Here is a 13,687-nt window from a genome sequence, read left to right on the forward strand (position 1 = left end):
GCATCTGCCCAGACACAGTGCCAATAGGAGTCGTAAACCGGTTTCCATTGCTCAAAATTAGTACCTCAAAACTTGACTCAGCGGTTCAAAATTGTATGAGCACTTAGGTTACACTTCGTATTATTGACAACTTTGTTTTCTTTAAGTCAACTGCATGAGCAATCTGAAATAACAGAGTTTCAATCTGAAATTGGTTATTGTTTCACAATTTACATTCAAATAATTCACTTAACCCATAGATTATGTACTATAAAAAGAACAAAAGAATCATAGAAACATAGGCCCAGATTTTCCGTTGAGAACAAGTGAGGCTAACAGCGCCCACCGTTCTTATGGAATAAATCGGACAGCAACTTCTGGAGTACGCACATGTGCAGTTAAATGTGGAACTCCGGAAGTTGCGATCCGAGTTGTCCTGCTCCTCCAGTACCTCGCCAATAGACTCGCCATTGAAATCAATTTAAGGACGTTAAGTTGCACACCTGCCCACGAGTTACCCACTAACCACGCCAGAAAAAGTTAGGACTTGTGTATTCAGGTGTAAGTGAATTTTTAACAGCGTGATAAGTCATAATTACTGCCAAACAACCTCTCTGACCCCAAAAAGTGTAGAGTCTTGTTCATTCAGAATTTAATTAGTGTTTGAGATTTTTTTTTTTAAATGTAACTAATTTTTTTTTTACATTTTCTGTCTCTCTTTTTTATCTCTCTCTCTCTTAATCCCATCTTTCTCTTACTTTCTGTACATAATTTAAATCTAATTTATGATTCCTGGTTTATACTTCCTGGTTTAGACTCTGCGGCCGCGATTTCGCCTACCTTGGCGGGCCTAGTGCGGCCGGGATCAGTGGCGGATCCCAAACTTGCTGCTGGCTCCAGCCCGCTGTGTAGAAATTATTTTCCATTGATTGGGTTTGTTTAGCCCGGCCAGCGAATTTCCCAGGCTAATTTAAGGAAGCGGTCTGAAGACATCATTTGATGATCTGTCATCAGTTGGTTTCCTCAAAGGGACCATGCACAAATTTAGTTGGACTGCTTGTCCGACATCCAGTTCTGGATGAGCAGAAATTTTCTCCAATTGAATATTGGGAAGACCTAAACCATTGCTTTAGGCCCCTGCCACAAACTCCGTTCCCTAGCCACTGACTCCATCCCTCTCCCCAATTTCTGCCTGAAACTGAACCAGACTGTTCGCAAACTTGGTGTCATATTTTACCTGAAATGAGCTTATGACCACATATCCGCAGCATAACTAAGACCGTAACATTGCCTGTCTCCGCCCTTGCCTCAGCTCATCCGCTGCTGAAGTCCTCATCCATGCCTTTGTTACCTCTAGACTTGACTATACCAATGCACTCCTGGCTGGCCTCCCACATTCTACCCTACATAAACTAGAGGTGATCTAAAACTTGGTTGCTTGTGTCCTAACTTGCACCAAGTCCCACTCACCCATCACCCCTGTGCTCGCTGACCTGCATTGGCTCCCAGTTAAGCAACGCCTCGATCTCAAAATTCTCATTCTTGTTTTGAAATTCCTACATTGCCTTGCCCCTCCCTATCTCTGTAATCTCCTCCAGCCCCACAATCCCCCCCTCCCCCGCCCTGAGATGTCTGCCCTCTTGAGCATTCCTGATTATAATTGCTCAACCATTGGTGGCCGTGCCTTCTTTTGCCTAGGCCCCAAGCTCTGGAATTCCCTGCCTACATCTCTCTACCTTTCTTTCCTCCTGCAAGACGCTCCTTAAAACATACCTCTTTGACCAAGCTTTTGGTCACCTGCCCTGATTTCTCCTTATGTGGCTTGGTGTGAAACTTTTAATCTCAAATACCGCTGTGAAGCACCTTGGGACATTTCACTATGTTAAAGGTGCTGTATAAATACAAGTTGTTGTTGTTGACAGTTGTACTGTCAGTGTTCTACAGCATTGAGGTGCTGCAAACACTGACAATCACTGCACAATAGTGCACGGCTGCACCAAGGCTCTCCCAGCACGCAGGGAAATTCTCTTCCCTTCCAATGGGCGGAAGAGACCTATCCAGGAGATCAGTGCAGCCTGGTTGCACATTGTACAGGGGGATACAAGCAGGGATGTCGTCAGGAGGACCAGGCTGCAGTGGCGCAAACCTTTCAATGATCTCAGTAGATCATGAAATGTTACTGCAAAGCCACACTCAACCTCATCCTGTTGTGCCACTCATTACATCCCCATCACTTTGCCTGCCCTACCCCACTCCTGCACATCCTTACTCATACCAACTTACCTTGCACCTCCACCCATCCCTCTCTATCTACATTATCACTTCCCCAACTCACTAGCCACCCCTCACATTCACTCTCATCCTAATCCAATCATACCAACTAACAACACACAAGAGTAGGCACTTGGGTGTTTTAGCTAATGTTCATATTTCTGTTAATGTGCTATCAAACATTGAAACCTTTATTTTTGACACTTTGTATTCTTGGACAGATTTGTGTGCATCTTTGGAAGTGGCTTAGTGAGTTGCAGTGAATGGTGAGACATAACGGTACCCCGCAATGGCGATGAGTGTGAAAGAAATGGCTTGGACATTGTAAAGATGCTTTATGGTCTTAGTGAGGAATGGTGCCAACCTGGCGCATCATGTGGCACAAGGTTGTACAGCATATACTGAAGTAAATCTGGCCATGGTGAGGCCACCCCTGGTGTCCAACAATGTGCTTGGGTGCTGATGCCCTGTGTTCTGTGCAGCATCAGTTGATTGCGGAGAAGGTTGGTATTTTGTTGGTGCTGCTGGTGTGCCTGATGCTGCTGGTTTTGGGGATGATCGTGGTGGAATTCTGAGGACCAAAGTGAGATAGTTTCAAGCGCATCGATGCTAATGTAATAGATGCCAGGTGAACTTGAGATGACACAAGCAATCTGTCAATGGTGAGAGAGGTTGCTCTAATGAGGTGACACTGGATAGAAAGATTGCTCCATACACTTGCAACCTGCATAAAGCTCAATGTGTCTTCCAAATGCAGTAGGTAACAGATTTTGATCTTGGAAAGTGAACAGGTGTGAGATGGGAGCTTTTATTGCACAATTGCAGCTGTCCAGTAAAGAAATGAACTCATAGTCACACAACTCTCAACTTCCTTACCTGACATGATCCCTAAGCAATGTAAACCTCATGGACAACCTGGTAAAGTGGTGAGTTGAGCACAAAATTCTTTTTAATAGGTTCTTAACAAGATCATAATGACCTAAATTGCCCCCCTGCTGCTGCGTGTCGGGTCTGTTCAACGTTGACGGACCCGACATCTGGGAAGGTAGCATGGTGGCGGGTTGATGGTGGGGTCCTGACCCACTGCCAATCATTTTAAAATTAACAGCTGACCTGCCACCCAAGCTGTCCTCTGAGCGCCGGCAAAATTCTGACCTGCATGTCTCATTGAGGATTCCTCAATCTGATTGGTTGAAGCGCCATGATATTGATTGACCTGCTCACAGACACCACAGATCATCTGTAGAGGGTGCCACGCTGGATCAGACGCCCGCTGACAACAAGTCTCCACTCAAAAGCCCGTGAAAACCCTGTGGGCAGCAGTCAGCATAGTGAACAGCAAGTACTGTTCCTCCGCCATCAACTGTAAAATTCAGGCCATAGAATTCTGCAACACTGTAAAGGTCATCTCTCTAAAAGCACTATCCACTTAGTTCCCATCCCCCAGCCTTTTCCCACACCCTTTTACTTTTTTTCTTTTGAAATATTTTATCCACTTCCCTTTTAAACATTATTATGAACTCCGCTTCGACAACTGTTTCTGGTACAGCATTTCATATCCTAACAACCTTCCACATACAGAAGCATCTCCTCACCTTTACCTTCATTATTTTGGCGATTATCTTAAATTTATCCCCTCTGGTTACTTACTCAGTGATCAGTGGAAATGGTAAATTCATATTTACCTTTTCAAAATCCTTCATAATTTGAACATCTTTATCAGCCCTCAATCTTTTCTGTTTTAGTGAAAAGAGGCATGATTTTTCTAGTCTTTCCTCTTATCCAGTATCTCTTCTACACCATTTCAATGGCCATAACTGGTCACAAAGTTCTAACTGCAACCTAATGAATAATTTGTACAGGTTTAGTATTACCTCTTTGCTTTTGTACTCTTCACCCCAACTTATAAAACCTAGGATCCTTTATGCATGTTCTAATAGTTTTATCAACTTATCCCCCACATTTAAAGATTTGTGCATCAGAACCCCTAATTCTCTCTGTTGTTCTACATCTTTTAATGTCACAGGACTGTAAAGTGTCTAATACAAAAATAAGGTGCTGTTCCTTGAGCTTGTGTTGACCTTCATTGCGACAGTGACCCTGTATAATAGTGTGGGAGAAGGTGAGTGTATAAAAGTTTCATCTCCTGAATTTGTACGGGAAGGTCAAGGGAATGACAGCAGGCAGTCGGGATGGTGGAACCAAGGGGTAATGGAGGGCAAGGTCCTTTGGAAAGCAGAAAGAGGAAGAGAGAGGAGGTGAAGATTTGTTTGGTGGTGGGATCATATTGGAGGTGGCGGAATGGCTGAAGATGATCTGGTGAATGCAGAGAATAGATAGGGTGGTAGGTCAGAATAAGAGGGAACCTGTTGTGATAGTGGTGGTATGAGTTGAAAGCAGAAGCATGGGAAATGGGACAGACCAGATCAAGGATCCTGTCTACTGTAATGTTATTTGCTTCATGGGTTCTTTGCTTAAGAATTCATAGCAACACATTGCTGGTAAGAACTAACTGATTTATTAGCAAAGATTTAACAATCACGTTACACATTACCAGTTCATCCACCAGGCTCACAACCACCTGCCTCATCGTGAATCCCCTGAACCCAACTGGCTGGAGTTTTATTGAGTCTTGTGAACATCACGTGACTAGTTAAGCCACTCCCAACTCAACAGATTGACAACTATTTTGGTAAAACTTTAAAATCAGCAACAACTCTACAGCTTTATTTTAATTAAACGATAAAGCCAAATGCCTCCTTATTAAAGGGGCACTAGAACCGACAAATTAACAAATAAAACTTTGTAAACCTTAAACAGTAAAATTAAAATTTGGTTGCCATGAGGTGATGATGCACTCCAGTCCCCCTGGCGCCCACCTCTCGCGAAGGCCGTGAGCGTACCGGTAGAAACCGCGTGCTCTATCTCCAGAGACACCTTGGCGCGAATGTAGCAGCGGAAGCGAAGCAGGCAGTCGGGCTGAACCACCCCCTTGACCACTCACTGCCTGGATCAGATAATGGCCACCTTGGCCAGGCCAGGCCCAGGAGCAGTCCTATGAGGGGGCCCTCCGACTCAACAGCTCTACAAACCCATGAGCATACTCACGGGTGCATACATTACATCTACCATGGCAAAGGGGAATCTTTGGCTGAGAAAAAAGGAGGAACTTTCGGAAGCTCTGCTGTGTACAGTGGTGATGAAGTCAGAGTAACAGATAGAAAGGAATGATGTCCTTAGAGAAAATAGGATGAAGAAAAGTATAATCCAGGTAGTTGTGACAGTCAGTGGGCTTGTATTAGATGTCTCTGGAAAGTCCATCCCTGGTGATAGAGAGAAGGAAGTTCAGGAAGGGAAGAGAAGAGTTTGTGATGGGCCACATAAGGACAGGGGGTGAATGGAAATTGAAGCATAGTTAATAATATTTTCTAGATCAAGGCAAGAGCAAGAGGCAGCACCGACAGTGTCATCAATGTAATCCAAACAAGCACCAAGTCCCATTCACCAGTCGCTGACCTACATTGGCACCCATCCGACAACATATCAAATTTTAAATCCTCTTCCTTGTTTTCTAATCCCTCCATTGTCTCACCCTTCCCAATCTCTATAACCTCATCCAGTCCTACAACCCTCCGAGATCTCTGTTTTGCTCCAATTCTGGCCTCTTGCGCATCCCCGATTTTAATTGCTCTTCCATTGGTGGCGTGCCTTCAACTGCCTAGTCCCTAAGCTCTGGAATTCCCTCCCTAAACCTCTCTGCCTCTCTCCTCCTTTAAGATGCTCCTTAAAACCTACCTCTTTAACCAAACTTTTGGCCATCTGTCCTAATATCTCCTTATGTGGTGTCATACTTTGTTTGATAATGCTCTTGTGAAGCGCCTTGAGATGTTTTACTATGTTAAAGGCTCTATGTAAATACAAGATGTTGTTTTTGAAAAAGAGGTGAGAAAGGAGGCACGAGTAAGACTGGAACAAAGAGTGTTCAACATATCCTACAAAAATCAAGCATAACTAGGCTGCATGCAGGTTCCCATTGTGACATCTTTTTCTGTTATATTTCAGATTTGCTGAATTTTGCTTTTTATTCATCAGAATTTGGACTGCTTCAGACTTTGGATTGAAAGGAAGTCAATGAATAAACATTTTCTTTTCAGTTGAAATGGAAGGGCAAGGGGCCACATGTTTGCAGAATGTAAACATGTGGACTATCTTGGATCCACAAAGTATCCTCTAGCGTAAGATTGCTGAGCTTAAGGAGCAATTCTCCACACCTAGCAACATCCAGGAGGACAGGTTTCTGGATTACAAGCCCCAGAAGGTGATCACCACACAGATAGAAGAGAGTTTAGGGAGAGAACAGGAACGGTTCCTATCCACTGGGAGAGCAGAAAGGGACAAGATGTATGGGAACTTCCAGAATCCGTACACTGTCCAACAACTACATGGTTTTGGATGATTATGAGGAGGACAACAACAGTGACTTGGGGGTAAATAGTCCAATTCAACCAGGTGGCATCGTGGTGAAAGGGAATATCCAAGGAGTGGAGGGAAAATTTAAAAGGAGATGAAGAAGAAAGTTGTAATAGAGGATTCCGTAATCAGTGGCATAGATAGAATGCTTAAAAGCAGGCTTTGTGGCATGACCATAACTCTCATGATTTATTGCCTTCCTAATGCCAGGGTGAAGGATGTCACACACTGGCTAGACAAACTTCTGGCACAAAAATTCTCATCATATCAAAATTCTTTATATAGTTAGTTATAGTGGCTGAGGGGAAAAAGTAGTTAATTTTTTGACTAGAGAAGTGTATATCTGCTCCACTCCCACACCCTAGCGCCTGCATGGAAATATTAAAAATCATGAACTTTTGAATATTTTATGAGATACTTTTTGACACAAAAAACAAGTTAGGTCATGGGAGACTATGTATTAATACTTTATATTTATTAAATCAGCCATATGCTTATTTACTGGTCGTGTCTGAAAAGACACATTTATTTCCAATCAAAAAACACTTACTTCAGTATCTCTGGGGATATCTCCTACAAACTTGTTTCCAAATTCTCTTCAGTCATCCAAACCCTGGAAACCTCTCCCCATGCTGCCAGACTCCACATTCAACCCTTGAATTCTGCCAAACCTGGGTTCCGCCTTCACACTGCACAAACCACATCACCTGCCCTCAGTGATCCAAGCTGTACGTTCTCCTTCCCAGTGCTGCTGAACCTCAGGGCTATCCTCAGCACCACCAATTCCCAGAAACTCCTTTCCCCATGCTACAAAACCCCAGAGACACCACTGCAGTGCTGCCAAATCCTAGGACACTCCACACTACTAAACACAAGTGATGAAAATTCACAGGAATCCCACAGCAGTGCTGTCATACGGTGTCACACGCAGATTTCTGTATCATAGTCAAAACAGGTATAATGCAACAAAGAAACTCTCGAGGATAACAAAATGCCAGAGCCAGAATATCTGAAGCCTTTTGATTGACCTCACTCTGAACTTACCCAAAGTCTACTTAACAGTAATTAGACTCCATAGCCTTAAATATATACACACCTATACTTTGGCAGAGGAGTAATACATTGTGATTTACAGGATATTGTGTTCTTAATTTAGTGTAAAAGTGCCTTGGGAGATTTACTGGTAATAGTATAAAAAAATGGTGCATCTAAGTTTGCATCTTCTGTTCAGCAAATAAAATTTTAGTATTACATTTAAAAAAACAAAGGGCTAGAACCTCCACTTTTTTTGCATGCTTAACGCCCATTTTACCGCTGAAGTGACGTATAACGCCCATATAATCACCTGTTTTGGCACAAAATGGAAACGGACGGGCATTTTTAGGAAACTTATCGCCGAGCGTTACTTTCCCCATGTGCTTAACGGCGGGAAAAAATATTACCGCCCACCCACTTTCTTTGGACGGAATCATCAGAATGGGCGAAATCAACATCTATATCATCGCCCAGCATTACGTTCCACACGGAATTAATGCCGAGATTCAATAATACCGCCCGCCCACTTTTTTTTTGTCGGAAAAAGCACATTTGGCAAAACTAATGCCCAGGAGATTGCCCACCATCACTTTCAGCACCTTGCACACATATCGCCCACAATATCGCTCACCCAAAAAACTGCCCAGAAAAAGTGGAACTGTTCTGAACGAACGCCAGCGGTGTGGCTGGTATTTTTAAAATCGCAGGTCACTTCATTCAAAAGGCTGCCACAACTTCGGAGGAGTTTGCATTGACTCTGGAGTTCTTCTCAGGTGAAGTGAACATCTCAACAGACATATTTTCAGACTCTGGACTATTGGGGCTTTACTCCAGGTGTATTTTAGTGAGGAAATCATTGCTTCTGCTCAATCGCTATTATACTTTCAATGCAATGGGGCCACCAAACAATAACTGCTTAAGCAGTTCTTCAGATGTCGTGGCCACTCAGGAGGGGAGTTACAATACAATCCTGAGCAAATAGGTAAATTCGTGGGTGTGCTCGATGCTGCACAACCTGACAATCATGAGGGGCCAAGAATTGCCAAAAGGCACTGATGCTCCACCTCAGGAGAGAGAGGAAGATGAGGGGCTGGATGCTGACCTAGGACCAGACAATCAGGCTGGCTATGCAACCATGCCCACGATCCCCTCCAGACCGCAGGAAAGGGCCCGTGGTGCCTAAATAACTGCAAGACTCTTACGTGAGGAGCTGAGATCTGAACGATTTGCCTGAAAGAGCGTTGATGTGAGTGACAATGCTGACACACTGCTGTGTGTGTGCAGCTCAGACATCAATGGTGCCCATCACATTGGTGCCAGTTAAAATTTACATTGATTGATGTTAAGTTGTATTTATCCCTTTCATGTTAAGGAATCACCAGTGTGTAACGGTCCAGCTATCTGAGACAATGCGCAACAAGGTTATGTTCAATAAAAACATTTTTATACCAATGTTGGTCTGAAATCATAAGTATCATAGGCAATAACACCCAACCCCTGCCCACACCCCACTTTTTCCACCATTGACATCAATCAAATGTTCAACATGTTCAGCAACACAGAATACAAAGGCAAAGCAGGAGGTGTAAGAATAAAAGTGTTCAGTAATAAAATTGATTCTGTGTATGTATAAATGTTGAAAGTGTAGACTATATGAAAAGACAGTTTTGAAAGATTTAAAATGGAAGCTCACAGACCTCCAGCATGGTATTTGTGTATTGTGTTAATTGGAAAGCCATTAACCTAATCAAGGAATGCCTCCAGACTGACACATTGTTGAGGAGAGCAAATAAGGAACTGCCCTGGGACCAAGATCCAATCCTGCAGCTTTCTGAGGAACAATGGCTTTGAGAGGTATAAGAACTCAAGCCAAAGATTTTTCTCTCTTCTTCTCTCCTGAGCACACGGCAGACCTCCTGCTGACAACCAGCCGAAACAGCAAGCTGTGTGCTCAGCCAGCCAGCGGAAAGTGATGTATACCTTTTTATAAATCATTATTGTATCTGTTGTAACTAAGTAGGGTAACTGATGACTGCTGATAAATGTGCATGCGTGTGTGTTTAATAAACTGTTCCGAATTGTTTTAAAAGAATCAATCTCACTGTCAATTTAATGCCAGAGATTTAGAAATCTTACAAATTGGTGGAGAATGCGGGCATCTTGCGAGACAGCTTTTCGATGATTCTTTTGAACAATTGGAAAGTTCGGGAGTTGCGATTCTAACCTATGTTGCGAAGCATAACCTAGAAACGATTAAATGTTTCTAGAGAAGTTGTGTCTTAAGGAGCTGTCGTCTCGATAGTTGTAACTGTTTAAGGGGGGGACTCACCAGTAGTTATATTCAAAAGACACAGGATGAAGGGATCGGTCATGAACAGAAAGCCAACAATAAAAATAAATATTGAGCTAGTTTATCAGGAAAAGTTGTCCAAAAAGTTCCCGATACAAGACATAGAAGAGTTAAAGGCACAGACACAGTACTTCCGCAAGGGTCAACCTGCATCCTTTGGGGAGCTGGTGATACTTATCCAGGAGAAAGTAGATAAAGGAGAGCTAAGGTCAAAACGGGCAAATGGTTTTGTGGCATTCAGCGCATTTTATTGTGCCCGGATAGATGAGGAATTAATGAGGCAGGAGGCCAAAGCGATACAAGATTTAAAAGAATTGCAAGTAAAAGAGATTCAACTAAAATAGAGAGATTGAAGATATAAAACAACAAAAGTAAGAAGGCCTCCAACTTGTGAAGCAGTTAAAAGAGGGAGAAATACAGCATTTAAGACAAACAATTTGGTCAATTAAACCACAGTATTAGGCAATTAGAAAGAGGGGCCGAACAGGCAGCTTCATTGCTACAGCAACAAAGCCTCTCAAATTTAAATGCCAAGGCAGCCATTGTTGAAGCAAATGGAAACAAATTAGAGTTAAAAAAATATAAATTGGAAAACTTGAGGTTCCAGCAAGAGATAGAAGATGCTAGGGGTGCATTAAGGGAAATAATTAAGAAGCCAGATAGGGAGGCAGATCAGTCCCAGTGCCAACTATAAATAGCGAGGCTAAAAAGTAAGTTAGGGGAGCAGCAGGCCCTGGTTTCTGCAGTAACACAGGGAGCCATAACAGAGACAGCAGAAGGGGACAAGGGGGAGACAGATTGGGAAGAGGAAGGCAGCCAGTATAATCCCCAGGAGGGTGGTGTAGGATGGGATACCTTGGAGACACAAGAGCCAATTGTAGCTGTAGTAACCACTTCTTCATGACGTAATGCGCATGACACATCACCAATAACCATACCGACTCCCGGCCCATATCTGGTGTTGATGCCACGGCGTGTAGCCACGAGTTGGGGCCCATTAATGATGGGTACAACCCACTGGAAGTTAATAGGAGATGGTCAAATTTGCCAGACGCAGTCCTCCAACCTGCCACAGCGGCCGATGCACTCATGACTGGGATCCTAAACCATTTAGGGATCCAAAACTTGAACTTAGTGGCTCTGCTTAATCAGACCAAGCAGTGCCCAGAAGAGACCCCTGGAGCCTTCAGTAATCGCCTGTACGATATCTATCAACGTACGCAGAACCAGGCACCCGCAAATGCTATAGTAGGAAAGAATCAGCAACAATATAAATCACTGTTCCTGACCTAACTCCACCCTTTAGTTAAAACCACCCTGGGCATAGCCATGAGGCCCACCAATCAGTGGACAGATATAGAGACCAGCGCTCAAAATAGCCTGGGAGATGGTACAAGACCAGTTAAAGGTGAAGTCACCACCCACTGCAAATAAACTAGTGTCAATGGTGGAGGGATCTAGAAACTACCCCTTTAAGGGACAGTGCTTCAATTGTAAGAAGGTAGGCCATCTAGCAAAAGACTGCAGCAGACCCAAACCAGCGGCAATCCATGATGTAACGCATAGATACCTCCTGAGGGACAAATCCAAGTCCTCTGGGACAGATCAACGATTGGATCAATTGATAACCCTCATACAAACCCAAATTACCACGGGGAGGATGCAAAATCATTACCAGTGCACACAATCGCTGATGCACAATCATTAGAGAGATCCATTCAAGGATCGACCCTATGACAAGGTTCGGCCCCCAAAGATTAGTCAGAAGTGGGGTTCCGACGTGATGGTAGCAGGAGACCAGTAGCCCTTGTTGTCTTAAAAGGGGGCAGCAGCAGATTATGCTTATCAATACTGGCTCAGCCATTACCATCATCCACACCCCATACCCTGAATGCCATGCGGCGGCGGGCAAGGGTTGTATGACCCTTAAAGGGTTTAACGGTGATACAACTACTGCATATACAGGGAAGGCCACTGAACTTCAGTTGGGAGGCCTCACGTGTAAGGTCCCAGCGCCGATGCTGATGACCACCTCCGATGGAAGGGGAATTTTAGGGACCGATGTGTTGGATCAGCATGGAATGGTGATAGATTATAATCAGGATTGTGGTTGGATGAGATTGAGAGATAAGGCAGGTGTGATAGAAATTTCAGATGTTTTTGCGATTAAAAAGCCATCTGAGTATGACCCTCCGGGGAACGAAAATGTTGCTGTGGCAAAACTAATTCTGGAACACCTAGCGGTGTTTGCCACATGCAAGCATCACTGTGGAAAAATGGCAGGTGAGGAATCTATTGAGGGACGCCCCCACTCATTCACAAAACAGTACCCCATCCCAAGGGAGAGTCACCCTTGCATTCGAGACACCATAAAATCCCTAGTCAAGCAGGGTGTTCTTAGGACAGGCACTTTCACGACCAATTCACCCACATGGCCGGTTAAAAAGCCTGATAGCAACTGGCGACTGACTATTGATTGCAGAAAGTTAAATTCTGTAACACCAGCCTGCTCACCGGTAGTAAGAGAAACTCCCACCATATTATATCAAATTCCTGCTGGTTCCAAGTACTTCTCGACCCTCAACATCGCCAATGGATTCTGGAGTATCCCTGTTAAGAGGGAAGATCAGTACAAATTTGCATTTACATTTGAGGACCAGAGCTACACCTGGACATGCCTGCCTCAGGGGTTCCACAATGCCCCCACGATATTCCACAAAAGAATGGCTGCAATTTTAAAAGATTTTTCCCGCCCTACCTGCTTGCTGCAGTTCATAGACGACCTACTGCTGGCAACCGATAGCATGGAGGAACATCTGTCCCTTTTGCACGAACTTTTGATATTGTTGGCTCAGGCAGAACTAAAGGTGAATCCCCGTAAGGCTCAATTAGTAAAAGAACAGGTCACCTTTCTAGGAGTGTCCATTTCTTCAGAGAGATCATTCCCCGACTCTCACAAGGTGAAGATAATACAGTGACTGCCATTACCTACTTCCAAAACAGCCCTACGATCATTCTTGTGTTTGGTAGGGTACCAAAGGAACTTTATCCCAGGCTTTGCAGGACTTTATCCCAGGCCCGGCATGGACTGATGCCCACACCCAGTCCGTGGCTAAATTAAAAACTGCAGTGATACAGGCTGCATGTCTGATCCCTCCTGATCCCACGCAGCACTTCCATTTGGAGGTTGGGGCCACAGAGCAAAGCCTCACTGCAGTTCTGTGCCAAATGCGAGCTGATCGACTGCAGCCCATTGCATATGCGTCTCGAATCCTGCAGGCACCTACTGGCCGTCTTCTGGTTAGTACATCACTTTATCTTTATTACTAGGTTACAGGCAACAATCCTGCACAGCGGGGGGACACCTCTGAAACTACTGATGAAACCTGGAGATTCGCTAGTTTCCTCGCAGCACCTCAGCAAATGGACATTGGAATTTATGGAAAGAGACAATGATACCATTTCCAAACCCACCACATTGCTGCCACAATTTCTGATCTACGAGGGGATCCCCTCACACCGGGTATGCTGTGGTATTGCCAGAAAGAACCATCCAGCGAAGATGCAACAGACAGTCTTCAC

This window comes from Pristiophorus japonicus, chromosome 11 (assembly GCF_044704955.1).
Source record: "Pristiophorus japonicus isolate sPriJap1 chromosome 11, sPriJap1.hap1, whole genome shotgun sequence".
In the NCBI taxonomy this organism is placed as follows: Eukaryota; Metazoa; Chordata; class Chondrichthyes; family Pristiophoridae; genus Pristiophorus; species Pristiophorus japonicus.